General features: G+C 47.5%; 1 long non-coding RNA gene across 1 annotated transcript; it reads right to left on the minus strand.

Annotated features, from left to right (window-relative positions):
• Positions 1-15,476: 15,476 nt before the first annotated feature.
• LOC119115171 lies at positions 15,477-17,096 on the minus strand. Its single transcript, XR_005096105.1, has 2 exons — positions 15,892-17,096; positions 15,477-15,781 (listed from the first exon to the last, which is right to left on the minus strand). It is a non-coding gene; the product is annotated as an uncharacterized LOC119115171 (long non-coding RNA).
• Positions 17,097-20,738: the final 3,642 nt, after the last annotated feature.

Here is a 20,738-nt window from a genome sequence, read left to right on the forward strand (position 1 = left end):
GCAAACTCGATAGCGAAGAAATATGTGAGACTCTCAACGGGATCACCAATATTTGAGTGATGTTCCAGTTATTTATTATCTTTCTGTGTGTTCACAATTGTCATGGTGATCTTTCTGGTGATTTCTTAACTAGGCTGGATGTATTTTTTTTGTTGGCGTTGATTTCTCCGACTGCCCAGAAAGGCACCACCGCGATCAGTTAGGTTCAAATGAAAAGAGAGGAAAGTGACGTGCGGACATGAGAAAAAGGCGGCTCTGTATGGGAGAGAAGTTGAAGAGGAATAAAAACACCCTTGGAAACCAAAACTTGCCCCTCGTCGTGACTCGGAGCCGCAACAAATGTTTCGGATTTGCGTAGGGTACATTGTGACAGCAAACGAGCAGGTGATCGAGCAAGCGTCTGATACGAGAGCATTGTGTTCGTATGGAGCGCGTTTGAAGTGAACAGCAGAGAGGAAAGGAACAAGGCAAAGTGTTGTGAAATAAAATATTACCGACCTGTAATACGCATTTTGTTATTTGCTGATTGAAACTGCTAATTAAACTGTGAATTGAAACTAATAGGTAGAGAACTGAACTCTCGCTCTTTATAGAGCTGACGTGTCTTGCGCATCCGTTCTGCGCATACTGTCATGGCGGCCTCCGTATGATATCTGGTCTGCGATGGAGATTAAAAAACAAACAATATTTGACAATAACACACCATCAAGGATTGCACCATCGCATCAAACGATGTGTCGTCAATTATGAATTTTACTGACTAAGTGCGTTGGGCAGGATGGCTGAATGCGATGCGCCATTGACAACAAACAAGAAGAAAGGTGATTTCAAGTTTTATTTCGAGGGAGATTTTCTTCAAAAATTGTTGTACCCATGTATAATGCGCACCCCAGATTTTAGGACAATAAATTAGTTAAATTTTGCGCATTATACATGGGAAAAGATGGTAATTGCTTCTGCCCGCCCCCACCTTCCCTTCCCTTCCCTTCCCTTCCCAACTCATCATGTTTGAAAGTGATTTTAAGGCTCCGTGCTTTCCCGTTGACCTTGCTCAAAGCTTTTCTTTGCGGTGCCTAATAAAGTCTTGCACCGACATGTGCTTTCAAGTTGTTGACGTAACATGTCTTTTATGATCCTTTTTTTTTGGTCTCTCCCACTAATGACCGCTCTCTCACCTCATTTCAACCATCTTGCTTTGATTGCACTTCCTTTTGCCGGGCATCGCCGTTATGAGGATATTCATCACTCTACCCTCAGTGGCTGTGCTTGAACGTTTTCCAAGGAGGAAATTCTTCTCTTGCTTGTAAAGCAAAGTCAAAGAGCTTTACCATGTGTCCTCACACCTGTCCAATCCTGTCCTTTCCTAGCCTAGCCTAGCCTAGCAAACGTTGCTAAGCTTGTCCACTTTGATTTATTTTCTTAATTTCTGCAAGTTGATGATTTCCCTCCTACGTTTCAATGCAAGCAACTTGAACCCGTCGATCCGGCGAGCAGTATTTCCTTTCATGCCTCCAAAGCAAACAGCTTCGTTGACGAAGCGTGTAGCTGCGTAGAAACGAGAACACGGTTGCTTTTTTTCCCTCTGGAAATATTGTTTTGTTAAGACACGAGGGAGGGAGATAACGGAAAGCGAATTTCTAAGAAGGTTTTCCCTCAAATTTTCCACAGTGGCGTTTGTGTGCGCAAGACATAACACAGGTAAAGCACACGTGAACGTTATCACGGTCAATCATCTTACGTAAACCAGACGCACGTGCTGAGTCAAACGGATTTTCTTCCGTCAAGTAGAAAAGCGCTTTTCATAAGTTCATCTGGCTGAATATTTCTTTCTTTCAAACATGGACATTGACACGTTGACTTTACCAAAATGAAAAGGACTTTTTGGGTCACGGCCTCGGCAGAGAAGAGCGACGGGGAGAACGTGCACCACCATCTTTGCTCTCATTGCACAAAAATGTATGACGGCATAAGCGATAAGCGTGCCAAACCTTGTTTACTGCTCCTTGTTTATGTATCTGCCCACCTATGGCTTCATCTTTGCACCACATCAATCTGGTGACGCTTTCGAATCAAAAGAAGCGGGCCATCGCCTTCCGAGCGCAGGTGTTCCAAAGGAAAAGGGGCAAAGCAGAGCAGAGCAGAGCAGAGCGTGGCGGGCGGGCGGGGTGATGCTCCCTTTCATCACCTCCAATGTTTAACCCCTGAAGGTTGAAACTTTTAAAGCGGAACATGGGGGTGAGATGAAAGCCACGCTGGCTGGCAAGACTTTGTCCTCCTCTTATTCCTGCATCCGTCCTATCTGAACGTAAACACAGCTGCCGTCCCTCCGTGGAGGAGCTCATGCGTGGCCCATCTATACACGTAAGCGAGAGCACCTTTGACCCTGGCTGCTCTTGGAGATAAATCCGCTGCCGGCTTCTTGAAACGGGACGGGCGGCTTTCATTGCCTCGCATGCATCACGGTAGCCGACCGTCTGTGCTGAGATGAACGGTTTGATGTTTCTTTTGAGTGTGCGTGTCACATCCTTTCAAGTCAATCTTGCCGCTGAGTCAACCAAGCAAGGCCGTTCGCTCATGGCAAGGGAAAGACGCCCACGGGCAATTTTTGATTGATTTCACGAAGCAGTGCCTCGAATCTGCCCGAACATTGCCCGATGACATCATCCCGTACGGAGAAAAGACTGACTCAGCCCCAGAAGAAGCGTGGCATCGCGTAGCCAGGCGGCATCTGACCAAAGAGGGATAGATAAAGAGGAGACGAAAATGAAAACAGATGACTTGTCCAACAGAGCTGACAAAGAAAGGGGGATGGGCGTGCCCGTGACGTGCCGAAGAATCAAACGTATGCAGCGGCAACGTGTGGACTTGATCGAAAACAGGCATCGTGGGAAAAGCCCAGCAAGACACCCGTGCGAGGGACTGAGGTTCATCGGGGCAGCGCACAGCTTGAGCCGCTGGATCAAAACACAGCGAGGATAGCGGCGGGCGGAACAGCCAAAACAAAGCCGATCCAAAGAAACCAGTCAAAAGGCTTTGACTTTGCAATCCTCCTTGCATCTGCAAAGTCTTTTCAGGTTATAGAAAACGGATCGGTGCCTTCCGAGAACGGATGGACGCGTTCCCATCGATCCCACGTCTGAATATTCAAAAGTCTTTATTCGGAAACCAAATTGGCCACTTCTAACTTGTTTGAGCGCTGGCCTGAATTGGGTCAAGGAAGGGAGTGAGGGTCCAACTTGGGCTTTGCTCTTCCGATGACTTTGTTCTGAAACTTGATCTACTCCTGAAAGATTGATGTTTCCAAGGGAAGGATTGAAAATATGGACAAATAAGTCCATGTCTATCTTTTCAGCCATTCAGCCAGATGTGTGGTCAGAGTTTAGCAATCGCTGGCTTAGCGTTGATTGTGTTTGTGAATCCCCCCCGTTCAAATGTCGGTCTTCTGAAACGGACTCTTGTCTTGAAAGACAGACGTTTAAAAAAGCAATCCATCAAATGTGATTTGATACATATCTGCACGCCTCAAATCATTAGCAAGGCAAACGCTTTCCCTGGGAACTTAATCTTCTCAGTAAGCCTGGCTGATTTGGGTTAGGGACATTGAGATTTCCCAGTATTGTTCTACATGTGCTCATTTGAAAATGGTCCTTGTTGATCCTTACACTTTGTTTTTTTTCCTGTGTCCCGTCACATGAACCGATTTGGGGTTTTGTGTTAACGGTGAGCCTCCCTTTGTCTTCTTTGTCCATGTTGATTCGCCTTAAAAAGGGGATCTTCTCAGCAATGGCAACTGCAGGCCTGCTTTGCTTCTGCTTTTGCATCCTATGTTGGGTGGAGGTGGATAATTTAACTCCGAGTTTAGGCCAAAAGACAAGGCAAGCGAGGGGAGCCTTTGAAATTCAGTTCTCCGGAACATAACACCAACTTGAGGTAATCCACACCATTTGTGCGGATTTCTCAAGATTCAGCCAAGCGCTTTTTTTCCACCCGTGTTTATTGCCCCGACAGGTTACGATCTGCCAGATGAAAAGGACAAATGACATTTCCACTGGCTTCTAACGGTGGAACGAGGATTTGACACGTTTCAAAAATGTTAACTCGGGCGAGGGGCGAGGTTTTACCTTCCTCACTCACGTACGCCGTGCCGTGATTGCGTGATTTGAAGTTGTTGACAATCTGACGCCTTTTATGCTCCTCACAAAGAGTTGAGACAAGCCGACATGCTTCCAAAAATGTAGATGAGCAAAGGAGAAGGAGCCATCGCCCACTCTCGGACTTCCACTGAGATCCCAGAGCTGTTGTGTCCAGCTTTTCCGTTGAACTTGAGGACAAGCGTTGGCTGTTCAAAGGTCACGTGATGAGCACATTGCGTAGCTCTTGAAATCTCACGGTCAGCTTGTTAGCGCCTCCTTTGAAAAGAAGCTCTCACTGGCCTGCTTTGTTTATTTTGTAGCCGCTCGTCTTTCGATCAACTCCCTCCTCCTTGCGCCTTTGTCTCACTTGGTCGGTTCTTCGCTTAGTTTCCTGCGCTTCTTCAACCACTCCTGACCTTCAACCTGCCCGACCCGAGGACGATGTGTACCGTTGTGGATGAAAACGCTTTTGGGGTTCCTCCTCCGAAATACACTCAACTGGTGTGTATTCCTCACGTACCTTGAATAGAAACTGATTTTGGCAAAGACTTCTTACGGCATCGTCTGAGCTAATTCATTCTCGTGCGCATTCTCCATGGATGCGATTGCGAGAAGGACCGAGCGTCCCTTTATCAAAACCTAGAAGTCTTTAGACAAGTCATCGACTCCAACACGTTAGCTCTGGGAAAATCGTATAAATGTAGTCAAGCAATGTCATCACAAACACCAAAGTTTGATTATTAGTCACGACTGCCAACATAGCTTGTTTTGAAATCCAAAGTATACAGAAATAAGAACTCTGTGTCAAGGGGTGAGTTCAAGTTGACTCCAAGTTGACTCAAACAATGAGTTGAACACAATTCCAAGCGATGGTGGGCCGGTTGTAATCCAGAGCAGTTTGGCCACCTGTTACGACGGCTTCAAGGCGACTCTGGTGTCATATTGTCTGACCATTGAAAAGCATGGCAAGTGCACTTTGTGGCTTGCGTTGTCTTCCCGGGGACCACGCTTGACATCAAAAGCCACAAGGCAATGCAAATGTTTTCCAAGCAGTGTTGTGTGCTCCGCTTACGGGGCCAGAGCCAACTATCTGTGCACATTTGTTTGACTTGGACAAGTGCTGTGGAGGCTGGGTGATTTCAAAAGGAAGGGGATGTGGAGAAGAGAAGAAAGGGAAAAAAAAAGGGTGGAGGGAAAAACTGTCCTTTAGACTTATGCTCTCAACTATATATTGTTTCTATTTGACGTTGTATTGATTCTTTCTTGCTATGACAGAAAATGATGGTGGAGGTGAAGACACCTGTGTTAATTGAAGACACCTGTGTTGAGTGAAGACACCTGTGTTGATGAAGTGGGCGTGCTTACTAAAGAGCAGCAGCAGCAGCAGCAGCACTAGCACTAGCACTAGTTGCATGGTGTGTGGTGTGTCAACAGAGCACCTCCTCGGCTTACTTTCATTTACGTTTTGTCACGCACCGAGGCTGTTGGGTGCAATTGCCCGGATTTTGCACAAGTACCTTCTGCTCTACAAAACGTTCTTTGAACTTACTACATAGTTCATGCTTTGAATGCAATCTGGAACATTTGATAGTTTGATATTTTCCAGCAAATGCATGGAAGGAAAAACATCTTCCTCTGATTTGTACAAAAGGGCGGGTGCCCAAAAACTGGCTCTCAAATGACAACATACAAGACAGACGGCAAGCAACTCGTAATAACAGCAATGAAATCTGTAGCTGAATCAATCCCACAAAAACAAGGCGAGGCCCATTTATCTATGAATCTAATTTGTCGAGTAATCATTAAATTAGGCTATGTTTTTTTTTTGGTGGTTTGCAAGGCTAAAGAGCAAAGAACACGCCCAGGCGTCAATCTAGTCATCCCGATGCGTGCGCTTTAGCATCAAACGTGAAAACGACACCATTTTGTTCCTCGGCCAATCCTTACATGTGCCGAACGGTACAATTTGTCAAATGAAAAACCTCGTCAGTACACGCAGAAAAGAACAATTAGGCACATAACTCTTGAGGTTAGCAGTTTCTAAATTGAAAATGCCAGGCTATTTTGGTGCGTCGCCTCCCTTCCCTGCAGTTGTCGGCTTGTAAAAAGCCTGGGCTGCCACCGCAAAAGCCGTGCAAGTGAATCAACTTTTCTGGCCTTTCAAGCCCATGCGAGCGGGCCTCGCCTCCACATGTTACTTCTCTCTTTTCAAGGCTGTTGTCCAATCAACACGGGCGGCGTCGACTTTGCTCGGAGCCAAACTCAAGTAGCAAACGTCCAACGTACAGTCAAAGCGGCGAAAGTGTGAAAAACGCCACACAAGAGGAGCTCCACGCACATGCGGCGGACGATTCAATCGGAGGTCACGGCGGGAAATGCCGGCGCAGGGACAGAATCCACCAGTAGGATAAGAAAAGTCCCATCCGAGCCAATGAAGGAATTTTGTCGATATGTAGGGATGGGAGAAACGGTGCAAGTCTATAGAAAAGACGATAGCTAGCTAGCTGGATGGATGGATGGATAGATACTTTTGTAATGGCCACATTTGATATCCTGCAACTTGTCTAGGAGTTAGCAAGGTCGTTACGTAATGACGAAGCCCAAGTACGCAGGACTAGTCCTATTTGCGAAAGGTTCCCGCGCCTCACGGAAAGCGCAAGCTATGTCGTTGGTTCCACCTTTCTGCTGGAAGGCGCTGGGCTTATTTTTAGCCTTGAGAAAACAGGACAGGACACAACGCACTTCAGCACGTTCCGCTCCAATCCACTCCAAGCCCGTGTTCTGGTTTCCCTTGTTGAATTTGTCGGAACATTTCTGAGCGCTCGGTGTGAAGTAAGGTACAAGATTCCAGTCGGGGGGAAGGCGACGTGTAAACACAATGTGGCTGCCACGTTGTGATTCGGAGGCTATTTTAAGACAGGAAGTGAGAAATAGCGGCAGGAATGCAAATGAAGATGGACATTGGCTGCTGCTGCCGCCGTAGAGCGGGCGAGCGGGCTTCTTCATTTGCTTCATCAGAGTTCAGTGTCACCTCAGCAGCAAGAACCCACAAGGTTGTAAATGTGCGCTGTATTTATTTTTACGACGCAAGGAAAGCCGAACTGCTGCTCTGCGGTTAGTGTTGTCACCTCAATCTTTCTTCCATCTGAGGTCGTTCACATTGTGGTTTTGATTCTCCCTCGCGGTGGTTGGAGTGAAAAATGAATTTGAGAAAAATCCCAGGGGGCACATTTTGACATTTATTGACTTGTCTACGAGCTTGTATACAAGTTGCTTGCCTGTCCACCCGACAAGTGTGAAATGAAGCAACCGAGTCAATGTTTCATCTGCTTCCAAAAATGTGTCTGCTGCTCTGAATGCAAGTGTCCCAAAGCAGAATCTCTCTCTCTCTCTCTCTCTCTCCCTGCCCTCGACTTGACCAAAAAGTGTCGTTTCCGAGCCGGACGACCAACGTTCCCTCCTGAGCGTTTCCATGGGTAGTGAGTGTAGTTGAGCTAGCACGTTCTTCTGTTCATTTGACGGCTCGCGACGGAACCTGCGACGTCCGTCTGACGGGAGGTCAGCGTGGATACGGACGGGACTCGGCAGCCGAGCCTTCCTCCAGAAAGCTGTTTTCGATCCACGCCGGCCTGGGTCGTGCCTGAGGATCAAGTTAACTAGGCTGAACGTTGCGCCGCGGTGCGTGGCTGCTTTCCTCACTTTGTCACAAGAGTTGACGTTGCCTTTGGAATCCAATGATCTGCTTTTAATCAAAGTGCTGTGTATTTTTACGCCATTGTCCTTTGACTTTGCGGCGGTCGGAAACGATTGCTTCTCGGAGGGAGGCCTTTCGCCGCGCTCGTGTCATTTGTCCACATAACAAAATAAAACAAATGATGTAGGATAGAGTTTTGTATGAGTTGGATTTCTTCCCGGTGTGAACTCCCACCCAAAATAATTCATTACTGATTTCACAGTAAGTATAATTTAAGTTGTACGTCGCCGCCCGTTTCGAGAGAAAGCGCGGAGCCATCTGTCCAGGAATGATATCAAGATTTATTTGTTGGATTTTCACCTCCACATGACAAGACAAGAGCAATGGGCCAAAGTATTTGAGTGCAAATAAGAGAAGAGTCCAGGAAGATAAAGCACACAGCAGCAATTTCAGAGGTCTGGCGTGAAACAACTTACAAGTTCCAAGCTGAGAGATGGGGGCGGGGAAAAAAATGAAGGTCACTCATATCACTTGGAGAGATTGTTTGGAATTTGGAAGTGTCTTTGGCCAAGAGCAACTTGTCCTCCATCGTTCACTCCTCCATTGATAGCATATAAACTCAATCGAATCATTTGATTGCAGATCTGGAAACTTCCAGCCGAAGCCTTCAAGTCCAAGTTCTCTCTGGGGGTTCTCTCTGGGGTCCAGAACGTTTGTTTGAACCAAATAGCAAAGAATAAACATTGGAACCGGTTGCGTGACTCAGCTCCTCCGAAACGTTGGCGTAATCGTCCGTTTCCTGCGAGCAAAATGCAAACACGTGCACACAATATCGTCATTTGAGAACGGACGCTCCGGCCCCCGAGCGGGGGCTTCCGTCGGCGCTGACCGGAGAAAATATGATCATTCTTTAATAACAAGATTGAGTGTGCCAAATGCCGCGGGATTGCCCCGTTCTTCCACGGAGCGCACGGACGGCTCCCACGGTACGACTCGCGCAAAGAGCCATGAGGCATCACTCAATATTACTTTCAATGTTTTCTAAATAACTGTCAGACACGTTGAGTGAAACTCAACACGGTGAAGCGCAGATATTTGAGGCTTGGACAGCCAGCCTGGGGAACAACGGCTGCAAAATATTCAAACCAAGATATGGAATTTTTCATTTTTATTCCTGTGAGACGCAGCCGCAAATGCGCACACACACGGACGGCTCATGTTTGGTCTAAGTTCTCTTAGGTCATCGCAAAGCTCATTTCTCAGAAAGGGCCAGAATGTTCCTGGGTGAGATTGACACGGAAAATAGCCAAAGGTTTCTGAAACTTGAGTCATCTCTCAGGTTCGAGCTATGACGCAGCAATATTTAGTTTGTGCGTGCGCGGGAGGCACGCGACGGCGACAGGTGGCCTTTGACCCTTTGTGGGCTTCCCCGTTGGCGATTGTTCTCCAATCTGGAAACATCTGTCCGCCTGCGCCAAGAGCAGCCGAACCGCTGAGGCACAACTTTGACCTGCTGGTAGACCTGCTGCTGGTAGCCCCGGCCGGCTCTGCCAAATTCCCAAACGCAGATGAGAATCAATTTGCGGACATTGGTGAATGGCGATACGGCTCGAGGCAAGAAAATGAGCGACATGAGCGATTTGCGTCATCGCCATTGATGCTGCAGTTTTAGGAGCGATGGCAGCAAGCACGCTGCAGGGAAAATCCATAACGTCACCAGTCAAGGTCTGCGGCACGTTTTGAACAAAGGCAGATGTTGCGGACGGTTCCGTTCAATAACAACACGGAGGCTTTGCGTTTGTTGATTTGCTGCCGCGCCGCTAAAGTCGAGGCCGGGCCCCCGTCCAAAGTTGCTGCCAGGGGCCCTGGCTTGAAGCAAATCCAAGCAATCTTTTCTGACTGTCCACATGGGTTGGATCAAGCGGACACGTCATTGGTGGTAAACGATCTTGATGTTGCGCATACGCACATGAGACGGCGAGTGGCGCTTGTTGGATGCTTTGACCGTCAACAATATGGACGATTGCAAATGTATATCAGCTGTCGCAAAGAATGTTCCAATTTCCATGCTGCATTTCCTCAAACACCATTTGTGTTTGTTTAAATGGCAAGAACCTTCTTTGAAGAAGTAGAGCCAAAGGGCCTTGTTTATGTAGACAGGTGACAGCAACTAGACTAAGCTTGCGGCATTTTCATTTTTTGAAAAGTATAGTTTAGCATGTTTGTGAATTTGGTTGAGCGCGTTTAACCGTGCAGATATACATCTGGCAATACGGTACCAAAAGTCGATTTTAGACTTGCTAAAAGGTGGTCCAATTGGCGGCGCATATTGCTGACTTTGTTTGTGGTGCATCTCATCCTATTTCGTTCATATATAGTATATATATATATATATATATATATATATATATATATATATATATATATATATGTATATATATGTATATATATGTATATATATATATATATATATATATATATATATATATATATATATATATATGTATATATATGTATATATATGTATATATATGTATATATATATATATATGTATATATATTAATCCCTACTGAACCATTTACGTATTAACATTGGCATTTTCAAAATCTGCTGGCACATCCACGGACGGGGCAAACTTTAGCTGCTCTCCTATGGACCCACAAATACCTGAATGGTGGCGTTCCAAAGTTTGAATGTGTCTTTTGGTGTTCCTGCACTTTTTTTATTTGCTAGCTCCCACACGCACCGCCGTCCGGTACCTTATTTGCCATCCGACAGGACGTCTGCACGCTACCTGCCACCTGCTGCAAGTGTCCAAGTTTTCCATTTGGATTTATGGAGTGAATGGAGTTGACTTTCAGAGCGTCAAAGGCAGCTCATCTCTCTGCCAAGTTGGACCGGAGCACGGGCCATCCAAGGGCAACAGAGGCACCTAGCCTCTTCCTGAGAAAGGAAGTTGAATTTGACTATAAATGCCATCGCGTGTAGCGACTCTCCACGGAATAGTTTGGCACGGGCTGTGCTCCGGATGAGGATTCCATTCGTCATTTTGACCAAAATAGAACTTTTCGGGACCTCCCAAGTTTGCTCCGCCGAAGACTAGTCGCTCGCTCGGAGGTGTCAAATCTCCGTGTTGCTACTATGTTTTATGTATGCCTGTTTTCAATGTGTTTTGTGTGTCTGCCTCGGGATTAGCCCATCAACATTGTGTGACATTTTTGCACTTGACCGACACTCGAGTGGCTTTAATCGACCCACATTACCACCCAAGTGTGACTGATTTAAGCAGTGAAGTCCCTCAGTCTCCGGTTGCTAGCGAAAGATGGATTGGCTTGTATTTTGCCATCACTGACAGAATGAAGCATCAGGGGAAATATACAAGTGAGCTTTGAACTTGGCTTTGGAGTTGATCTCAAGTGAAAGAAAACCTAAGCTCAAACACTAAGCACAACCAAAAACAACTGCATGTTGTGCGTTCAACTTCTCCACTTTGGCAGTTCACTTTGCCTGCCTGAGGTCGTTTTGACCTGCTTCGATTATCGCTCCATAGCCTTGAAATGAATCAGCAACTTCAAAATAACATCCAGAAAATTGGCAGAAGCTTGATGGACCGGGTTTGGTGCGAGGGGGAGGGAAACTTCTTAAACAGGCAGGTCGGTCGGCGGCGCTCTCGGACTAAACTTTCCTACCCACGAGTTCACCAGATTCTAAATTCTATTGAAACGGCAAATCAAATATATGATATGTGATATATATAGATAGATTATATAAATGCTTGGCATGTCAGTGTGTTGACAAAAGCTTCCGAGAAGGTGCAAATGCAGATTGCACTTGCGAAATCCTCTTTGCGAAGGAACATGGGACCCGGAGTGTGGCGGGCAGTTCTCATCCTTAACAGAGAGAGATAATGGCTGGCCAAATCGTTCCCAGGCACCGTTTTCACTGTGCCCCAGTGAATTTGCACCAGTACAATAATCTGATTTTTTTTCCTTCCTTTCTCTCTCTCTGCCAGCGCAAAGAAGAAGCGAAGGGGCTTAGAGATGCCGTGTCTACTTGTCACGACCCCTTTTGTGGCCCATCCGCCGACCCGGGCCTCAGACGCCCTTTCCTTTTTCAAGAGCTCACTGTCGTCACGGCCTCAAATAAACCTGCCCGAGGTGCCAAGGCCGCTTTCCATTTTCCCTCTCTGGTTTACGCCACGCCACGCCACGCCACGCCACGCTGCTTCTCCCAAAACGAGGAGTCTCTCATGGTTAAGCGGTGGAGTTCACGCCGAGGTTGGTGGAAATTCACCACATCTCTTACAAACGGCCGGGCTGAGAAATGTGAGTCACGCCGGGCTCCCCACAATGCGTAAGAGGCACTTGTGCTGCGTTGAGCTGAGTTGCTCCCTCCGCCGGTGACATCTTTGAGCCCAGGGCCGTGCCAATTCTGCCGCTACAAAGACAAATTGTGCTTACGGAATTGTTTGGAGAGAATCCCAAAACAGCCCCGGCCCCCGCTCTGGCCTGCCCTAGCAGGAGCCAGGAGCTCTGTGGGGACGCCAGCGATCCTTGGGATGGGATGCGGAATGCCCTAATTTAATTCTGACAATTGTTTCAGGTGAAATGCTCATTTCAGCAATCGTAGTCAAGGTGAAAGTGGGGACAGGTTGTGGTCAACCGCCACGTCAAAGCGGACCGGCGAGTTCTTTTGGTCAAGTGTCCTTTACAGATGAAAATTGTTGTCTTGAGCAAGTTTTGGATGGATTTCAACTGGCTAGTCCATACATGACAGTACCTCGTCTGTTTTTGTTCACGTCGTTGAGTCTTTTGGTTTTTGGCAGCGGCACAGAGAAATCACTTCATCTCCAGCGCCTCTTGCCAGCCAATCTGGATCAGAGCATCCATCACAAAAGCAAAATGTTCTGTACATTAGAAACATGGAAAGTCGTAACACTGGGTGGTCCGAGAGATTGATTTATACGTTGCTAGTGTTTCATTTCAGTTGGTTTTTTTGGTTGAACCTTTCTATGAGAACTGCTAAAGTAATGATTTTGTAAATGGAATCTTTCACTATTGATCTTTCCTGTCCCAAAGACTCATCCGAAGTATGACTGCTTTTAATGGATGGCACGAAAAAGTCAAAGCTCTCCACCGAGTTGGGTGCGATTGCAAGGATTTCACACAAGTAGAATGGCTCCTCTGCCAAGCCGAAGAATGGCGGTCTTTGACAGGAGGGGAAGGGGGGAAGCCACCGTGAACTCCCCCGTGCTCTCGCTCTGTGTCGCGAAGGCCTTCTGGAGACAATCGAAGCATTCAGCGTATCGACGATTCTCCAGGAGTAGATTTTCTTTCAGTAACTATTTGGATTTGAAATTCTTCTCACCCTGATCCGGCTGCTTTTCCTCGTAGCGACGCATTTTACACCAAGAACAGATTGTCTCGGTGTTGTTGTTTTCATTTTCGGGCTTGGTTGGCATTCCTTCCAGGTTGCAGTCATCCTAACAAAGACATGAATTCAGGGCCAAAATGGACGATCAATGTTGGGAGCAACTCCCAAGCAACAATAGCCACTTGCTTGCCTCCTCCAAGGTAAACATTGTGCTGAGTCATCCCCAAATCGTGTCCTCCTCCTCTTCAAGCCACGGTGGGTGTAATGCGAAACCTGCTGGGCCATAAGCTCCGCATTGCCGCTTAACACAATTAAACGCATGACAAGTTCAGGCGAGCTGCAATGTGGCACCAAATTGCACAGCAAGAGGCCAGTCAGCCATTTTCCACCTCAATGTAACTCGATCCCTCCCAACAGATCTTGTCTCCGACAAGAGCGGTCCAGGAGAGCCCGTTTGAGATGCGCAACACACAAAATGGTTGCAGACAGTGAGAAGGCAGCAACGTGCCTACCTAAAAGCAGACCAGGGGAGATTTGTGGCTTGTAAAAACAAAAAAGTGGGGCAATTGTTGCACTTGTCACGCAGCACCTGCAGCATTCTTTTGTGTTTCACCAAGCAGCAAGACGCCAAAAGAGCGTCGTCAATCCCAGGCAGGCATCGACAGGTCGCTCGCTCCCATAGCCGACGGATGACGATTGAAAAGTTCTTGGCTCAGATGCCGCCTGTCAAAACATCGAGGAGAGAGAGCGCCGCAAATGTAGACAGCCCCATCCCCGTTTATTTATAGTCTGCCATTTCAATGCAAACAAATGTGGATAGTGAGCCGAGGTTAGGGACTTTGCCTTTTTGATTTGCCTTTTGGCCACAGTTCCTCCTGAATCCAGCAAACAATCTGGTAGGAGACCCGAGCCAAGTCGTAGAAGAGGAAGCGATGGAAATGACATTTACAGACGTCATCTTTCCAACGATGTCAAATAAAGAACGAGAGGGCTCATCTCAGGTCTCGTCTCCAAAGTCGTAAAGCTTCAGGAACAAGCCTGCTCCTGAAATAATGTCACATGGAATCAATTCTTTCAACGAAAAGCAAGGAAGCAAAATCCCAAGACGTCTTGCGTTGCATACGTTCACTGCACGCGGCCATCTGAAAACGCAAACGGTTAAATTGATATCATTTATTTCAGCAATGCGCTGAATGTCACTTCTTGTGAGAGAGAAAATTACACGCACCGTGTCGTTCGTGGCCGCACCGTCTTGGAGCGAGAATGCGCAGGTTCAAACTGCTCTCGGGACGGATGCCAAGAACATATCCATCTTTACAGGAGGCCCAGCATCTGTCTCTTGGCACGTCTCCTTGAGCTGCTGACTGACAGCTTTAACAATGTCGACTGAGCCAAGTAACAGCCCGAGGCGCGCACGGTGTAACTTTAGCCATGAGGTTATTTGCCTCTGCTTTTTATTCTTTTTTTTATTATCTCTCCTACCCAACTCGGATCTACCGTGCATTTCAGGTCCATTGTCAATATATATATACGTATATATATACACACACACACACACTGCCCTCTGGGAGGCGGTACAGGAGCCTGCGCTCCCGCACCACCAGACTTTCCAACAGCTTCGTACTCCAGGCTGTTAGGATCCTGAACTCGCTCCCCCTTTCAGCGTAGCGTCCTGTTCTTGCTGTGTGCTCACTGGCTCGGTTTTGCCCCTCATATTCAATGGGTTATTGGTCTGTTTTTATTCATCGCTCATTTTATTTTATTTATTATTTATTATTTATGGTTTGTGCCTACTTGTTTTTGTTTTGTGTCGCCTACTTGTATGTCTCGTCACCGTGGGATGGAGGAAACGGAATTTCGGTTTCTTTGTGTGTCTTGACGTATGAAGGGATTGACAATAAAGCTGACTTTGACTTTGACTTTGACACATCCATCATGGATTCAGAACCGTCTCGCCATGTCAACGATGTGCCTCGTGAAATTCACCACCTGAGGTTGTCACGCCGTGGTGTCGTCTGTCATTAGCCGTCATCTATTTGACACCGCCGTATGTCAGCGGGGGAATTGAAATGATTGTACATTTCTAATTTCATTTCCCAAAGCAACGTGCTGACGGCAGCACGCGGCTCAAGTGACAGCGCACTAACAAGTTGCGACGGCTCAAAGGTGTTTCATACTGCCAGTCAAACTGACCCATGGCCATCATGTGCTTGTTAGGGATGCAACCTCTGAAAATCCACATTGGCTGCTTAATGTTGCTTAATCAGGCGCAAAGCATGTTTCTTGAGATGTTTATTTTTCTGACCAATTTGGGTCTTTAAGCAAGTCAAAGTGGCCCAGGTACATTCTTCTTGTCACGCATGGTCTCGACGGTTGCCGGCACTGCAAGTGGCCGGCTGCACGGCGGCGGCGAAGCCAGTGACGACGGAACGCCGTCATGAGGTCAGATGAGGGTGTAACTTGACTGTCCCAGTGGCCTCGCCCCGACCCCGGGAAAGCAGGCCATCTCGTCCAACGTCATTGTCTGGCCTCACTTGCGGATGAACGGACACAAACCATCATCACACGTCTTTCCAGAAGCTGTTATAGATTGGAGCAGACCAAAAAAAAAAAAAGACCTGGCAATGAGTCAGTATTTTTACTACAGTTGTGGAGGCCCTCTTCTGAAATACCTGAGAATTTGTCCTTACCTGTTTGCAGTTATTTTCTACGGCCTCGCTGAACACATGCCAGCCAGCCAGCCAGCCAGCCAGCCATCTTTTTCTTGTGGAAACCACGGATGCCTTGCTCCAGCCAATCCCAACAGTTTTTTATTTGCTCATCTTTCTGCTTCCACGTAGCTTTCACCTTAGTTAAGAACCACCCTGATTTAGAAGTGCGCTACTAATTCCTTCATTCCATCACACCTTGGATCACACTTGACACGCAAAATTCTGCTCGACAGACAGACAGACGGAAAATGGAGGCAACAATCACATAACCTCTTGCTCATTGACTCAGTGCCACAGGCCAGAGGCACTTTCTTTTTGGCAGCGCCGCCGCCGAGGGCTTTTCTCATAATAGACTCTGTCCGGTGCCAGCCAATAAGCAGCCAGTTCTATATTTAGCTTTTGGCGGCGCACCTTCTCGCCCACGCTCACGAGAACAAATGAGCCAATGAACTCGCACGCCAAACAAGATGGAGCAAAGTTGGGAACGGCTGTCTCCTTGGAGGCCAAATACACTGCACCAGTCCAAAATGTTGCCAAGAATATTAGCACAGGCCACCGATGATGAGATTAGTCAATGGAAAGGTTTCAAAAGCAAGAAATTATCAAAGGTGTAACATACGACCACAAAGTCTCATGTGACATCATGGCGATCACGTCATTTTTCATTTGAATGAAAAGGCCCGCCGCGAGTGATAGCTTACTCGATGACAGGAGCCGTGTCAGTCACCAAATGCTGAACGAGGATGTGCAAATGTGTTACAAGTCAGAGTTGAAATGATTCAAAATGAAATCGCCAGACTCTTTTTTTTTTTTTTTTCTCTTTTCTCACTTGGCTTTCAAAGTCCCCAGACGGAAATTGGAAAAGGTTTTACAGTGCGACTCAGTTGTTTTTTTCTCACTCGCCTTTCAAAGTCCCCAGACAGAAATTGGAAAAGGTTTTACGGTGCGACATTCCCACTGTGTTTTTATGCCAGGTTGAAGTTTTCTTAATCACAGCCCATAAAGGAATGTATCGATCAAAGAGTCACTTCTCTCCGATATGCAGAATGTATGAAAACAAGCTCGAGTGTCTTCAGGTTCCAATCCAAATAGGAGAGACAGTCGTGTCAGTGTTGTTATGAAAGGTGAGGCGGCCGGGCTAGGGTTAGGGTTAGGGTTAGCCCAGCCCAGCCCAGCCCAGCCCAGCCCAGCCCAGCCCAGCCCAGCCCAGCCCAGCCCAGCCCAGCCCATGTTTATGCACTGGCGCTACGCAAACGGCGCTCTGTCTGTCCATTGTCAGGCGGAGCGAAGCAAAGTCGGCCGCCCGGCCGGCAAAACAAATTGCTGTTTATGGCTGCGAGGAACACTGATTCATAGTTGGCAGAAGAACGGCTCGATAATGCGTGTCACCTAGAAAAATATTTATTTTCTCTTGGCCAACACACTCTGTCTTCCGCCCTCTTTTATGGACGCAGAAGATGGCAGGTGAACAAACAAGCAGCGACCTTTCTGGGAAGTTCCTTCCATTTCATCTTGGGATTTTTCCATGCGGCAGTTATGACATTTCCTCAACTTGCGGCTGGCTCCCTTTGACCCAATCCAAAGGTTTGGAGTAGGTCTTGGGTGTGAAGCAGCGGCCAGTGGAAATGCTTTAGTAGACATGTTTGAAAGGTGAAGCGATACAAACAATGTTGATCTGGGATTTGTTTTCATTTGTGACATGTTGGGATGATTCAATCCAATTGACTCTGCAAGAATAGTTGTTCTTGACAAGCAATGTTTTTTTTTTCTCAGTTTTATGATGTTCTGATCTCGTGTTCGAGCACATTTTTCACTGTGGTGATGTCATCAACGCAGAGAACATATTTGCTGCAATGTGTCCCATTCATGAATTATAGACAAATGTTCCGACATAGTGTGCAGTCCTATGGAAAGTCTCGCCAAAGTCCCGAGTCTCTTATCGTCCCTTTTTATAGCCGTGAAGTCACCGCGTGATAAAATATACACGGTCGAGTGGCTCAAGTTTACATTCAAACACGTTTTCTCGGAAAGTACGGAAGGATACGAACGAGATAGAACAGACAACATTTCGAAGACGAGCGTCTTCCTCATCAAATCGATGACGGCCGCATTTCTGTGAATAGATTGAAATGATTAAGAATGCATAGCTATGGCCATCTTGGGCGGCTCTCCAACATGCCCGAAGATGTCTGTCTGTGCCCCCCCCCCACTCAGTCTGGAATATGATTTCATGGTCTACTGAGTTAAAAGCAGTTCCCGAACCCCTGCGGGTGACTGTTTGTGTCTGTTGGCCACAAGTGTTAAAGGCTGGTCCTTCCATTTTATCGTTGCTTGACCTGGGACAACCCTCAACTGTTATCATTGGTTAGCAAGCCCAAAAAGGGGCACACATGGGTTCTTCCCTTTTATGATGACTTGTTTTCTGCCCTTGATATTGGGCCAGTTTCTTTTGTGCATCGTGCTTGGCACCACGCCCCCGACTCCTACAAAGTGCCCTCCAATGGCCCCTGGCAGCCAGCGAGGGCCAAGTCGCAACTCGGCCAAGAACCGCAGGTGCTCTCAAAGGTTGTGGCTGTTTTGGCCCCCGAGATGACACTGAGGACTGACACGCCCAAGGCCATTCTGCACCAGGGCCTTCAATTGCAGCATTTCAGCTAAGCACAAAGCAGAAGCGAGACACGACAGATTGTAAAATCTGCAAACTCCTGGGAGGGGGACAAGTAAAGATCTTTAAACCCTGCAAAACCAACTCACAAGCTCCAAAATCCACCAAGGAGACTGCCGGGGCTTGAACGCGGTCACGGACCTTTGGAGATTCAGGCTTACATTCGGACCATTTTCTTCCTCTCTGCACTCAAAGTGGTGAGGCACATCTTTTTGGGCTTCCACACATTCCCAATAGAGAGTCCTAATTAAAATAGATGGCGCGTGACCAAACTCCATTTCGCTAGCAAGAGCTTCATTAGCGACCCGACCATCCTTCGCTGCTGCCGGACCGACCGCAAGACGCAATTACAATAACCGCTTGCGAGGATTGTACGAGTTGACGGCCCCTTTGGGTTCCGAGTAGAACCGCTCTTGATATTCCTGCCGTGATGGTCTTTGCATACATGTATTAGCCCCAAAACGTCCCAAAAAATGACGATTTGGAACAAATCCACCTCTTATAATGTGACGGACGAGCTGACAGGAGACGGAGGCGGCTCGTCTCTGTGCAAACATGGCAGCAAATCTATTTTCATTTGTCGTCTGGGTTTCTATGGAGACCTGGGCGTGGATGGAACGTCCAACTCGAAACCTGGCAAGTCTCGATCAGAAACCTGTGGAGGAGGCTGCTCCCATGTGAACACCATTCGCCTCAGTCATCCGTGAAAGAAAGGTTGTCCCGCATGAGATTGACGAGACAGGAACGCACCCAAGATAGGAGGGACCGTGTCGCCTGGAACATCCACCAGGTCCACTTGAATAGCACAGGAGCTAGAACGAGAGGTCTGTCTTGACCATTGATCACCCCTTGCTTTAAAAAGTCTTACTCTGCAAAAGTGGAGAGTGTTGAGCTGCCACGAATACAAACGTAATCTTGCGGCTGTCAAGAAATTGGATGAAGACGAAGCGCTCGTCTCGAAAGAAAAGAACATCGCGCTGAGGGTATCGGGTACCACCACAGGTGACTCCTCATTCTGCTCTTGCAAGAACGGAGTTCCTACCTCAAGATGAGAGTGACCCGGCCGGGTCTCCAAGGTTGTCCGCCAATGGGCAGGCCCTTGCAAATGATTGAGATCCCAGTTCAAACAGTCGGGCCAATCCCAAATGTTTGCGCTCTCCGGTTCCACACCCACAGACATTTTCTGGTGTCAGTAGAACGCTAACGCACTCATCCGACATGCTGGGAACGCTGCGGACATGGGGCTGAGCATGAGCAGCTCCCTGTCACGGAATGTTTTCTTTGGTGTCACTTTCTCGTTCCTTCCGACGTCGCTGTAAGCAAGCTCAAGTGCACTGAAATGGTATTTGCTCCAGCATAGAGATACTTTTTCAAGTGTGGGACCTAAAAGTAGTTGACCTCCACAAATCAAATATCAGCTGAAGGCTTTATGTAACAGGACAAGACGGAGTTTTTGACTCTAGCAGATGTCTGACGCAAGTTTGAAGCTTCGCGTTCCAAGCAAGTCCCCCGATTCTCTTGTAAAACGTCGAGTCGAGCCCCCGCTAAATTTTGAGCTGCTCCGGTCAAGTATTATCGGGTATTCATGCACTAGCTCCGCTAATCTCGCTATCTGGACTTGGCTTTGCTGTACTGACACAAATGGATTTGAAACGTCTCGCTATGGCCTATGACTGGACTTTTTTTTGTCTCTGGCTGACCTTGCTTTCTGCCTTCCAATTAAACCCACAGTAAAAGATGAGTAGGCGCTGAGCCCGTCCCAGCTCAGGTTCTCTCTCAAGGCAAGCACCCCCTCGTCTCCCCCCCTCCACTGTCTTTTGTTCTCCACGATGAGGTCATGTTTCAACCATCTTTCTGTGGGACTTTGCGTGATACAAGCCCTAACAGAAGGGAGCCAAAGCTCTGCTGATGAGGTCAAGACCGTCTGGGGCACGTTTCCACCCAGCGAAAGCCTCGGGGGAACACGGCACGGCGGCAGGTGTGTCAGGCATGCGCCAAGCCTGCCCGCCCGCCCGCCCGCCACTCGTACTCATTAGCACATGATAATGACGCTGGAAATGTAATGACTGCTAAAGTCGAAATTCTTTTGCAAAACTATTTCTGTGTCACCACAAAGGAATCCAAAATATACCGCAGGGGACTCGCTCACTTGAGGTCTATG

Source organism: Syngnathus acus, chromosome 21 (genome assembly GCF_901709675.1).
Source record: "Syngnathus acus chromosome 21, fSynAcu1.2, whole genome shotgun sequence".
Lineage (NCBI taxonomy): Eukaryota > Metazoa > Chordata > Actinopteri > Syngnathiformes > Syngnathidae > Syngnathus > Syngnathus acus.